The sequence below is a fragment of the Stylophora pistillata genome, chromosome 5 (assembly GCF_964205215.1).
Source record: "Stylophora pistillata chromosome 5, jaStyPist1.2, whole genome shotgun sequence".
NCBI classification, from domain to species: Eukaryota; Metazoa; Cnidaria; class Anthozoa; order Scleractinia; family Pocilloporidae; genus Stylophora; species Stylophora pistillata.
Window position 1 is genome coordinate 27,857,780 of NC_142523.1, and position 13,459 is coordinate 27,871,238.

The 13,459-nt window shown below is 37.6% G+C and overlaps 2 long non-coding RNA genes across 4 annotated transcripts in view; one reads left to right on the forward strand and one right to left on the reverse strand.

Annotated features, from left to right (window-relative positions):
• The window catches only part of LOC148731218 (uncharacterized), a 36,871-nt gene extending 29,440 nt beyond the window's left edge, over positions 1-7,431 (forward strand). Inside the window, exons 3-4 of one of the 3 annotated variants that reach the window (XR_016001354.1) lie at positions 4,275-4,476; positions 4,829-7,431. This is a non-coding gene — a long non-coding RNA (uncharacterized LOC148731218). Of the gene's footprint in view, positions 1-1,166; positions 1,446-4,274; positions 4,477-4,828 lie in introns of those variants that run through there. The other 2 variants (XR_016001355.1, XR_016001353.1) reach the window with 2 other exon arrangements.
• On the reverse strand, positions 6,114-7,548 carry LOC148731220 (uncharacterized). Its single transcript, XR_016001385.1, has 2 exons — positions 7,431-7,548; positions 6,114-6,287 (listed from the first exon to the last, which is right to left on the reverse strand). It is a non-coding gene; the product is annotated as an uncharacterized LOC148731220 (long non-coding RNA).
• Between the last annotated feature and the right edge of the window lie 5,911 nt (positions 7,549-13,459).

Below are 13,459 nucleotides of genomic sequence, written 5' to 3' on the forward strand. Positions count from 1 at the left end.
CAATGTAGTGAATTTTCAGTCTCTTGCTGGGTTTGTCAACCTCCGTGACTTCAACATCATACAATTTTGTATCTTTTCTCTGTGAAATGACCTTTTTAACAGGGGTGTATGCTGAGTATTCGTTGCAGAATCGCTTTTGTTCTCTTATCTATCTCTTTGGCTTGTCCGCCAGTTTGAAAATTTGCTCAGGAGGACACCTGGGTTAGCGGCCGCGCCAGGCTGGAACCGACAAAAAACAAATGTCCATCGCAGTGGGGAAACAGTTTGATCTGCACTAGATTCAGTTGCAAAGTTAAGAATATTTTAACAGCAAAGTTTGATCAAGGCGAACAATCAGGGCTAAAAGCTGACCCTCAGCAAGTTTCAAATGATATGCGAAAGGCAAGAGACGAGCAGAATAGTAGGTTGTTTGACCGAGACGAGTGGCTTACCAAGAGCCAAGTGTAGGGGTTTTTCTCTCGCCTTACAGCAAACAGAAAAAGGCAACGAACACCCTCAGAAATCGAGCAAAATCCGAAGGAACTCTCCCTAGAGGAAGAGGAAGCTGAACGACTACGGCTGATGGAACACATCCTTAATGAACTAAAGCCGCAGCACCCTCTGTCCTACGATGCCTTTAATCTGTGCGAGTGCGCAAAGAAGAATAAGCTTAGTCTCTTTAATGTGGTAATGCTCAAAGAAATCTCGTTTTTTGAAGTACCATTTAAATCAAGAGATAGGAAAAAAGAGCTTATTGAGCAACTGATGTCATTTATACAGGAATGCCAATCCTTTAATTAAACTATATCAGTAGCTGCATAGCCCAGGAAAACAAATGATGGTGCCTGTGGAGTGAGTTTGTTTTAGAACAATAGGCACAGCATCAAAGTAACCTGATAAACAGTTGTACTCAGCGAATTAGCGTACTCACTTCTGAGAAAATTCGCGAAAATCTCTCAAAATTTGTCGTTATTAAGTTTGTGGCGATGTTCTTAACTCGCAAAAATTAAAAGAGAAAAAAGAAAGGAAAAAATACTACCCTGACCGTAGGAGATGTTAATAGCATTTACCCGTAAATATAGGTTTGTGATTTTCTTCATTTCGAGAAATTAATATGTGAATTTTGCAGGAGTTTATTAAAATGCCAGTTTCAATCATTTGTATTATTTTTCAATTTCTCCCGGCAGGATTCTCCTACTCTCGATGGCTCAATCATATTGCATATCTTTGGGATTCGCGTTTTAGTTCGACGACAAGACAAACGTCTGAAACTAGACGTTGCGTGACGAGGCGTAACTGACTCAGTCACGTTGAAAAAGTAAATTTGTAAATTTCACCTCTTCAACAAATGCCGCTTTGAAATGATGAATATATGAATACAGTATATAGGAACTGCGGAATGAGAAGAAGTTCATCGAAATTGTAGACGAAACTTTTAATTTGCGAAAATAAACCTGAAAAATTCATGCTTGAACGTGTTTCGAACCCTTGACTTTTGCAACACCGCCGGTTCAGCGCTCTAACCATTAGGCTAACAAACCAACTGTAATGCCATTCTACAAATAATGATGAACAACTTGCTAACCACTTAAAAGAAAACTTTAGCAAATAGCTGGAAGAAATGGTCAAATCTGGCAAATTGGCCACAATAATAAACACGAGTGAAATGAACAACTTTTTCAACAACAAATTCCGTTGGCACGTCGTTGATAACTGAAAGCAAAGGCTAGCGCTCTTGAACATTAATTAAGTTTCTTAAGTCCAAGAGGGATACAACAGTAACGTTTCCACTTCTATAGAAACTATTGTTTGCATGGTCAAATATTGCTACGGAAACTATTTTGAACGCGTGTGTCGAAAGACAAGGAACGCATGCAGCTAATTTGCATATAACTACAGAGAAAGATTATTCTGAAACATTTCCTCCATGCCATGTAAAACGGACAAAACAATATTTTTGTCGATTTGATACTTCATTAAGGACTTTGTACTTTATCTTCAAGCAGTTTTAGGCCGTTAGGACTTAGAAATGGGATTCATGCGCGGATCGTGTTATCTTTGGTTTCGATCAAAATAGCGAATATTTGTTAAATTCGCAAAACTCTCTGCGGCGCGCCATGAAGAGTGCCCAAAAGTTCTATTCCATAATTTACTTATTAGGTGTAAGTGCCTATAGGCTGTAATAGATTTGACTCTAGACTAGGTCCCACATAAGAGAAAATAGCTTTCAACCACATTTACCTCACGCATCACAAATTTCAGTGCTCGAGGTAAGTATTTTGAAAAATTTGTAACTCAGTGAAAAATATATACAGTGTGATTATTTTACCGTTAACGTTATGGCAAAGGGTTGATCTTAGACATATAAAATAGAAAGCTCGTTAGAATTTAAAATACGGCTACAGCAGCGATCGACTTTAGTAGCTAACTTATGGTGGTCGGGGGAGAAACTGGGTGCCTTTGAGGTCACCTTGAAAAATATCTCGTAAAAAGTGAAAAAACCAGACTGGTTCAAAATAAACGCAATATTTGTTCATGGGATAGAAGTCTCGACTTTTACAGTAAAAATCAGGAAAATCGTTGAAGGTCCGAAATTTGCCTTATCCGTTCTTAGGCGGACAGCCTCTTAATTTTGTTATCGTTGATTTAACGTTTCTGATGGTTTTCCTAAAAACCGATCGTACCCGATTTCTTTTTTCCGCAAGGCACTTGCGGTGGTTGGAGTACCCTTAATGGCGACGCGTTTGACCTCTTCTCAGACTTTGCTGTAGACAATCTCATGATAGCATAGCATTTCTGAATTTTTACTTGTAAAAATTCATTACGTCTAGTCACTGACATTTCTCCTGTTCTTTAAGGATATATATATATATTTTAATAAGGCTATCTTCCCCGAAAGCTGTTATCTTTGTGTTCTGTCGACTTCTGGATAATACGAGTTAGAGTGAGCTTTTATGCTTATTTGTATTTGATACTTTAGACTGGCAGAATACAACCGTTAGATGGTCAGATTGTGCATTCGTCGAGTGAGAAAGCCCTGAAATTCATTGAAGCTCTCGGCAAACGAGCAGAGGGAAAAGGGTCAACATTCTGAATACTGTGAGGAGACAGTTGCTGCTGACCCTTGACCTTCCCATTTTTTTTTCTTTTTTTAAGGTCAGTTTGCTTTCTCATTTCCGTCAGTATGAATGCCTCAGCTATGGACATTTTTGTGGAAGAAAAGAAAAATTAAAAAGAAAAAGAATTGCGAAGGATTCAGAAAGGATAAAGAAGACACATAATGATGCTTTTCATAAGTTGTGGCTCTCTTGACATAAAAACACGGGAATTTTAAAATAAAAATTTATCCTCCTGTGCAGCCTCCCTATCAAGCATTGGGAGACTGGCTGACTGGCTGACTTTGTTCTTGTTCCACCTTATTTTTTCTATTCCTTCTCTAAAAAAAAAATTTCAATTTCAGATTTCCTCTTTGTGGCTACATGCAAACCTATTGCAAACCAGAAGACAAATATGAAAGGCACATTCATAATACAACATTCGTTTAATGCTGCTTTTATTAGAAAATGTATGGAAACGATACACGAATAACATAAGCTGAAGATACCTACTATTAGCTGATTGGTGCAGGTAGAAAAAAAAGGAAAAGTTAATAAAATGATCATATAGTCTTATGACTACCATTAAACTCCATTAACTTTTGCGGTAAAATCGAAATTTAATTGGCCACGGGCGGCAACAGTTTATGTGTAAAGAAGAATTTATCCGTGAGCTTCACATTCAGCAACTTCAGGTATCACTTGTGTTGTGACCGCTTTTGCGTTCGCTTTTTTTATTGTCAATTTTCATAGTCAATAAGGATAATGTCAGAAGGGGACTTCATTTTCTATGATAACTCTTTTTAAAGAGGCTGTATCCTCAAGAAACCTCATAGTATATTGGATATAAATCCAGCATTCTACCTTGCATGGTACAAACCACCGTTTCTGGGCTCCTATTAGATGCATTTTTTTTTCGCCGAAACGGTGTCTCGCAAATAAAGTCATTTCTACCTCATTAAAACAGCTTATTTTATTCGCTGTTCAGGAGACTGTAGCTATCACAAGAATCGCTTTAAAAATGATTGAAAATCTTTATCCAGAGATGGACGAACGTGATAGAAGTAAAGAAATAACCAGTTCAACATCGTTAAAATGTACTGCATACAACTTACGTCAAACCTTTATTTCGCTGCTTTGGAGCTGTTCTTATAAATGAAGTTAGTATTTTATATTTCTTTCTTCTCTTTTAAAAAAAAGGAAAAAGTAGCTGCAACACCATTTGAAGAGGGTTCATATACCTTCCAAGTCTCAATCTCAGAGTGGAAAATGCTCAACTCGCAACATATGTACAAGACTGGACAGGAGTTGAAGTAACCCAATCAACTACACTACTCACTGCATTGTTGTTCATCTGAACCATCAGAACAGTCACGGCCGCCATCACAGCGCCACCTCTCTGGTATACACTTTTCTTGATTTGCACAAGCAAACTGACCGGCTCTACAAGTTACTAGGAAATGATGAGAGGAATCAATCTAATCGTGAACAATCGTTGACACTTCTACCTCATTAAAACAGCTTATTTTATTCGCTGTTCAGGAGACTGTAGCGATCACAAGAATCGCTTTAAAAATTATTGAAAATCTTTATCCAGAGATGGACGAACGTGATAGAAGTAAAGAAATAACCAATTCAACATCGTTAAAATGTACTGCATACAACTTACGTCTAAGCTTTATTTCGCTGCTTTGGAGCTGTTCTTATAAATGAAGTTAGTATTTTATATTTCTTTCTTCTCTTTTAAAAAAAAGGAAAAAGTAGCTGCAGCACCATTTGAAGAGGGTTAATATACCTTCCAAGTCTCAATCTCAGAGTGGAAAATGCTCAACTCGCAACATATGTACAAGACTGGAGAGGAGTTGAAGTAACCCAATCAACTACACTACTCACTGCATTGTTGTTCATCTGAACCATCAGAACAGTCACGGTAGGCATCACAACGCCAACTCTCTGGTATACACTTTTCTTGATTTGCACAAGCAAACTGATCGGGTCTACAAGTTACTAGGAAATGATGAGAAGAATCAATCGAATCGTGAACAATCGTTGACACTTATGGTAAATTTCTACAACTAATTAGACAATGAATAAGAAGGTCATTTTTGTTTCGTTTAACTAAGTTGATAATGTAAATAGGCCACCGTGAAGAGTTTCAAAGCTGACATGGTGCTGTTACTTTTTTTAGAGATTACGTTTGAAAGCCGATCAACTTTAGCCTGCGGATGGGCGTTATTTTTTATTTTTTTTGTGCTTTCACTCGAGCGGAGGCAAGCGTGAGACGAGCGCGAAGTGAAAGTCACATGTCAGGGAAGGAGCGCAAAAGTAATTACACCTGTACGACGCTATTGTTCAAGCTCTTCCGCCCCCAGACACCGCTCCAGTTACCAACCGATCACAGCGTTTAAAAGAAGTGGCACGAAGTGCTCTGTATACAAGCCACACGCGAGGCCAATCCCACACGCTCAGTAGATCTCATTAATGACATTGAGTGTGAGCTACTGTTTACAGTTGATGTTTAAGGTCAACAGTGTTTTTATCCCCAATTTCTTTCCATTTGTGATTTTCAATACCTAATCGATGCATTTCCTTTGCCTATAACTCAGATGGCTCGTTCGGAATCAAACGAAGGGTTTCGTGAATGGCTTTGTCGATACGACAGCATGATACAACCACCGCACCATGATATCACGAGACCAATTGAGTAGCTCTGTTCATATATGAACAGAGGAACAGCTTGGACAATAATGTGGGTAGAGGCGCTATTTTGTTTGTGCTCCTCCCCTCCGAGCGCATTAGTCACCACTGGCCATTTAGCTGAGATGTGAAGTCTCTTTTCTTTTATCTGCTTTTTTTCCCATATAATGTACGCATTACATGGTTATTTGATTGCGACCTGTTGTCACAGATAGTGAGTGAATCATTTCTGTCAAAATTTATAGACATTGCAATGAGAGGTTTATAAGACTTTCTAAAATAAGTTGAGTCCTCCAAGATCTCCTTCAGATCCAGAAAAGCCTGTTCAGAAAAGGTTTGGAATTTGTTTTTTCAATCTTCTCTATTGGGTTAAATTTTTATATGCAAATATTCCGTTTACTTATCAGGGTATAAGTGGTAGCTAAACATAACATAATAATAGAGTAACATACTTGCAGATGTGAAGGGAACAGCCACCAGCATAAGCAGTAGAACAGCCTGTGGTTTCATGACAATCTATGCGGAAAGTCAAAAGGTTATTTAATTATTTATTATCATGTTTTTATTCGGGGGGGGAGGAGGAGAACAAACATTACAATAACCTGCTGAGTGTTGTGAGCCAATGAATAAGGGGGAAAAAGAAGTTGTTAGGTCTTACCCACGGTTTAAAGGATTTGTATAGATAAATAAAACCATTTCCAGGAAGTAATTAAATTGGAGAGAAAAATCTTGTCTTTCTAAACTAATGTTTTCACAATTGTCATGTTTTGAATATCTTCCCCTTTGTTGCCGACATTGTGCAAAAGCTACGAGCTTTGTTAGTCCGCTCCCCGCACTGTTTTTCTTGCACGGGATAGAAGCGGGCAATCTTGAGCGAGCAAGATGGGTCCATGTTGCTTGTAAGGGTAGCCAATCAGAGCACAGGATCGCTTCTTCCTGCCTGCGGGCGCTACCAGCTAAAAACTGAACAGCGGTAATAGACCACGCGGGATACTGGAAGAATACCAGAAAGTTTGGTGTAACACGAGGTGCAGCGAAATGGTTTACAAACTTTTCATTCCTATGATTTTTTTGCTCTCTTTTCCTTTTTTTTGTTTTGTTTTGATTCTCTTCCTTTTTAATGAACTATTTAAAGATAAAATGCATCAGTTGTTTCCTTTTTTTTTGCAGAGGAGAAACAAGTGAGCGTTCGAATATAATTCAACAACAGTCGACCACTTCAATCTAAAATTAAAGAAGACCATAGAAGCAACGCTCATTTTACTAGCATTAATAAAAAATAAAACATACAGAAGCAAAGTACACTAAAAAAGATATTGACCCAAACATGCTTAATATACATAGAAATGTTATTAACACAACATTCATATTATGCTTGTCAAAGCTGTTTCGTGGTCACAATTACAATCAGTACTTGAATGATACTAGAGAGCGCTTAAAAACCTTAAAAACAATCAGCTAAAAATATTTATTTAACAACGAAAGAAAGGAGCAAAACGACGGGCAAAACTTGCTCAGAATCAAAATAAACAAATGATGATCATCGGCGACGATTAATTATACGCGGCACATCATCGGCAGGTTAAGAGCCGAATTATAAAACTAGTAACAATGTTCTCAATGCTTCAAACGGAACCAAAATAAATAAATAAAGACTACCTTTATCAAGGATGTTTCTCTGAGAATGAATAGATCCTCACTAAACAATGTCGAAAGTCGCTGAATATAAATATTCGCTCCGTGATGACATAAGCCGACAAAAAGGAAGAATGTTCTGTTTTCTTTGCATAAGGATGTATTTCAGAATCCAATAATCATTTATATCGATGACCTAAATTCGAATCGAGCCAATAAGAGGACACGAACATTGTGGGGTTGCAACCGTCTGGAGGACTAAATTAACTTCTGAATAAACAGTCTTATGGAACTAGAATTTTATTACCACTTCGTTCTGTAATAATATTTAATCCAGCACTTTGGAAAACTTACAGCTACTCACATGAACAGTTTCTGAGAAATCTTATGGTTAGTAGAGAGCTTGTGACAGCGCCCTTACGCATAAAACGTTGAAGGCGTTTCAAATAAGAAATTACCTTAGACGCTAAATATTTCTGAATATTTCTCGTGAAAATAGATAATTACGCGCATGGTTAGGACTGTTCTATTAGGATAGAAAAGGCGAGAATGATAGTAATAATTGCGGTAATGACAATGATGATAAATGTGATAAAATATTGACAAACATTCTAACAAAATAAATAATAATAACCTATAGATGGATAGACATCATGTTGTTTTAATGTTTTTAAAGACCACGGCTGATCGGCATTCAAAATATTGTTATCTCTGTTCATCAATTTAAGTATATACACCCACTGTTTGTTTATGTTTCAGAATTGCAAAGTGTCTCCAACCATTTGTTTTATAATTATAATTATTATTGCTATTATTTTCCTTCCTTATTTTTCGTTTTGTGTATTTTTTTAAAGCAAAATGCTTACTTGGTTATTTTTTTCTCATTATTTTTATCCTTTTTCAATACGAAAATCGCGTGAATGTTCAAATATTTAACAAGTTCCACAAGCGCGCGTTGGATATGAGATGATAGATAGCCAACGAGGCGCGTAGCGCCGAGTTGGCTATAATCATCTCCTATTCAACAAGCGCGAGTGGAATAATTGTTTTATTAAAAACGTTAAATTAAATTATTGAATTTTATTAAATTCTTAGCTCTCTTCTAATTTTAAGCTGACACGTACGCTTACCATATTTGTAGATTATGGTATATTGGCTGATATACCATAATGGCTACGCCAATAAAAAGTCTTGAATTGCATTATCCAATGATCTAGTTTTTAATAAAAGCTGTTAGTTGACTTACTCTAAGGAAAGATGATGGGCAAACAGGGGTGGGGTGGGGTGGGGGAAGGTAAACTCTTTAGCTCCCAAGGTCTGATTGTTACCTCTCCCCTCTAAGTGCTACATATTTCTTTGGAAAGTAAATACAATAATTCGATGTTCGATTGACATAACAACTTCGAATTTCTACCTGATAAGTCGGAGTATTCTCATTACCTGTCTGCTGGATAATATATACATATTGTAGGGATAACTTGCAGAGTAACTACTTCTGGGAGTTTAAGTTAACCAATCTCTCTTCCCTTCGGTTACAATTTTTAAGTGGAATAAATACATGAAAAACAACAACAACAACAATAACAGTTCGTGGCTGGTATTATGCGGCGTTTCGTCTTCACAAAGACTCTTCAAATAATTTCGGGAATTTTCAGACAAAATCGTTGAACGTCGCGCTTGGAGTCTCGTTTGCAAACATCTGTTGATACCTTGAATTTTGTAAAAGTGACTGTACTCTTATGAAATAAAGACCAAATGATAGAAATTAAGAGCAAAATAGAGAAAGGTTCTGTTAATCTTTACGTAGATATATTTGTAATGTTCCGTTGCTACCAATCTCGTGCGGTCAGTACTGCGCGTTGCAATTACATTAGCAAAGGCACAACCAATTTGTTGTTTTGGTATGTATGTCATGTTGTGGTTATGTCCCTAGTATAGATGTGTACAAACCTTCAAATGGAAAAATTATTGAAGTTTTCAAATTAAACGTTGAACCAAAAGAAACAGTGACTTTTATACCTTGGCTACTCATCATTAGATATTACTATCCAACTGATATGAGTGGAAAAGAAATACTAACAACGCGTGCTTTCACAAATATCCTGCGATATTTGGACAATTGGCTAGTTGTGTGTGTAATAGGACTATATGCAGACCAATCCGGGGATAATCAGTTAAAAAAAGGAGTTGAGGAAAGCCGGAATTGGACTCGGCTAATAGCCTCGTCCAGTTTTTCTGTCAGGGGAATGTGTTGAAAATTGTATGGCACGTAGTTCTGTTACTCACCGATTATATCGTCAGTCTGTTGTAATTGGGCATTGCTCAGTCATGCTTAAACCCTTCAATGTTTTAAAACTGTCCAATTAAAGATTAATTTGAATAAATTGATCAACGATTATCTATAGGTGTATAAATTCTCAGGTAGCTTAAATGTTTTCGAACACGATGGCTGATCTGCAATCAGTATATTATTATTTCTGTTGATCCAAAATTATACTTATTACATCATAATTCTTTAACCTAAGCCAATCAAGTGAGAGACCCATGACGCTTCCAGTCATCTGGTGACAAATGAATTAAAGTCTAGTAAAGTCGTTAGACAGTTTCAATCAACACCTCTCAAGAAATTTTTCCATTTCCAACAGCTCTCAATTTCGTTTGCTTTGTTTTTATAGTTTTGTTTGTTGTTTTTGTTTCTCATTTTAAATTTGTCTCGTTTAATTTTTTTTTCCAGTGTGTATTAATTCTTCTTTCATATTGTATTCTTTTATTTTTAGGCAGTTATCAGTAATTGGCAAGCGTTTAGTTGCGATCAAGCGGTCAAGAAAAATGGAAGTTTTACGCCCACTACGCTAATTAACCAAAGTACATAATAATGTCACTCCACCGACAGGCGCCGAGACAAAAAGATGCTCAGCATGGTCTTTTAAACACAACGAATATATGAAATTCATGTATCTGAACTGCGGTTATAGAAACGTATTTGTGAACGATCGTCGTAGTAAAGAACACTATCTAAGCAATAGTGAAAAACAGACCTGAAAAAATTCAGGCCTGTACGGGATTCGAACGACCGACCTCTGCGATATTAGTGCAGCACTCTACCTAAGCCAACTGGGAGCAAGTCATCCAATTAGTCCGACATAAACCCGTAACATGATAAATCAAACACAACAAATGCATGAAATTCATATATCTGAACTGCGGTTATAGAAACGTATTTGTGCACGATCATAGCAGTACGTAAAGAGCACCTTTTAAGCAATTGTGAAGATCAGACCTGAAAAAATTCAGGCCTGTACGGGATTCGAATCACTGACCTCTGCGATACTTCTGCAGCGCTCTACCAATTGACCTAACAAGCAACTGGGAGCATGTCATCAAACCGTGAAGTCCGACATAAAAATTTCTCCAATTCACGATCTTTCGATGGCTCTAAGGAAATATATCAGGAAATGTTTCAGCAACAAAGTAAAATGTTGAAAGTCTGGTGAATCAACGAAAGTAAACGAAATACTGAACTGAAGGTGTTTTAGGTAACCAGGCAACCTCGACGCTCCAGGGTCACAAACTTTATAAATTAGATAGATAGATCGTTTATTAAATATTACTTTTGCAGTCGTAAAACTGAATTGCGTGTTTTACAGATAACATTGGTTAACACATAGAGCTAAATAAAATTATATAAATGTAAAAGCCTAATATGATAAATCTAGAATATGTGATTATCTAAAGTTAAATTAGACTTTCTTTGAAGCTTTAGGAGCTATTATGCGCACCCTGGGACATAGCATAAAAGAAAGAGCGTCGAAAACGTTCCGTGTAAGAACATGCAAAATTATATATCCCTTGACGCCTTAAATTATGACTAGATTTTTTCCTTGATGGCAGAAGATGGCACAACTTATGCTCGGGATTATTAGCGATGGATTCGGACAAATGATGACAGAGTTCTATGCGTCTATCATACAAAGTTTGCAGGCCTAGACTGTCAAGGCATTCCCAATATGACATTTCAGGTGAAATTATGGAAAGCACCCGTTTCTGAATTCTTTCTATATCCTCATTAAGATAGGCCGGGAGTGCATGATGGAACACTGGAGCGCAGTATTCTAGTATAGGTCTAATTGTTGTACAATAAAAGTTCATAATGTCAGTAAGGGGAACACGGGTCCTTTTCAAGAGGACATTAAAATACAGGCGCTTATTTGCTTTCTTAATGCATGCAGTCTGCAATGTGATTGTTCATTTCAAGTCACTCGATATCGTAACACCTAATATCTTCGCGGGGTCGGTGACAGGAAGCTCGTGACCATCTACCTCGAGAGGGGAGAAGTTATGAGGGTTAATTATCTGCTAAAAGAAGGCAAATTTGGAGCGGATCCATCGAAAATATCGAAATAATCAGGAACACTAACAAGAAGCTAGCCCATTGTAATGCTAAAACGGATGACTGAAACAAATATTACATTGACAAATTCGACTGCAAACTATGGTTTTTTTACACGTGCAAATGCTCTGCACCTTAAACATAGTAAGGCAACGATACTCTGAAAGTTGATTTCAAAGGTGAGTTAACTAACCAAAGGCAAATAAAACGTCTAAGAAAATCATCTTGATCTTGTTCGTTGTGGAAGGCTGCTATCTGCTAAGGGTCGGACCCTAAATAATGCTGCAAGTCGCCTCACCCGTGAGATCCTTGTTTAAGCCACAAAGGTTTTTGGGATCGCCACGTAGCTAACATCGCATAAAATTCCTGGAAGATAATATACGGCGAAGGTTTGTTTTAATGTCCGAGAAAACTGTTTTGGAGAGAAATCACTTTTTCGCCACAGAGGAATGTAGATGGATTTTGTCGATGTTGATGCGTACTCAGCTGCTGCACCGTTCATGATCGCCGAATGGATCATGGCAGAAAGTGTGTAGGGCCAACACAATAGAAACCATCTCGACTTTCCCGTAAACCAATCTGGGATCTCTTCGATTTCAAGGTTTCATTTGTCGGAGGTCTAGGAAGGTCGGGAAACAGTAAAATTACCGATCGTCTACGATTTTCTTGACTTACGAAAACCAGGCATTACAACTAAAAAACCGAGAGTTATTAGGTTATTTAGTAAGCAGCGAGATCAGTAAAGTTACTGTATGCCGAGGTCAGAGATACGACCTCAAAGCTCCAGTGCGACATTTCATAAACTGCCTAACGAAAGCTAAACATTTGAAAAACAAAAGACACGGATGTGGCCATTTTAATGAAATTAACGAACAGAGACTGTATGGAAACCGACGGTTGACTGATACGAATGAAACAAATTTCGGCATGGATTCGATTGCAAACTATCTTTCATTTGTTTTCAAGCGGTGTAAACCAGTGTTTGAATTCTGAAAATTGGACGCTTTTACGGCACAAAACAGCAATACACTGAAAATTGATTGTAAATGCAAATTAACTCACCTAAGACAAATAAATTGATAAAGAAAATCATCTTGATCCTGTTTGATGTTCAAAGGAACTCCGCTCAGACTGTTTTGTAATGCAATAACACTTTCAGTCTACTTTCTCGTCAATTAGTTGACCAGACGAAATCATGATTACCCTCTTCCACACTCTACAACACAGAGACAGACAAACGAGACGGCGCATCTGCTTCGGCATCTTTCACCAGGAAACGAATAACTTATGAGAGGTCAAGGAAAGCTTCCCGGGCGGGAGGGAGTGTAAAAAATATCCAACTAACTATTAATAGAACAGATGAATTCGAACCCCGCAAGGTTGCTTTGAAGGGGGGGGGGGGGGGTTTATAGCAATGTAAACTTAGCTCTTCGTTGTGGAAAAGAACTTATTAAGGAAAACAACCATAGCAACTGTAAGTCTGTTCAAAATTGCTGACTTTTGTTCCTTTTTTGCCTAGTTGGGGTATCTCGAAGAAATCTCATTTGTTTCAAGCTCAACTCTACGGACTATTCATGCAGAGGAGAGAATTCAAAACGACTAAAATGCTACCCACAGAATCCTCAATGGTTTTTTAAGTTTTGCGGCCCGTTATGACTGACGG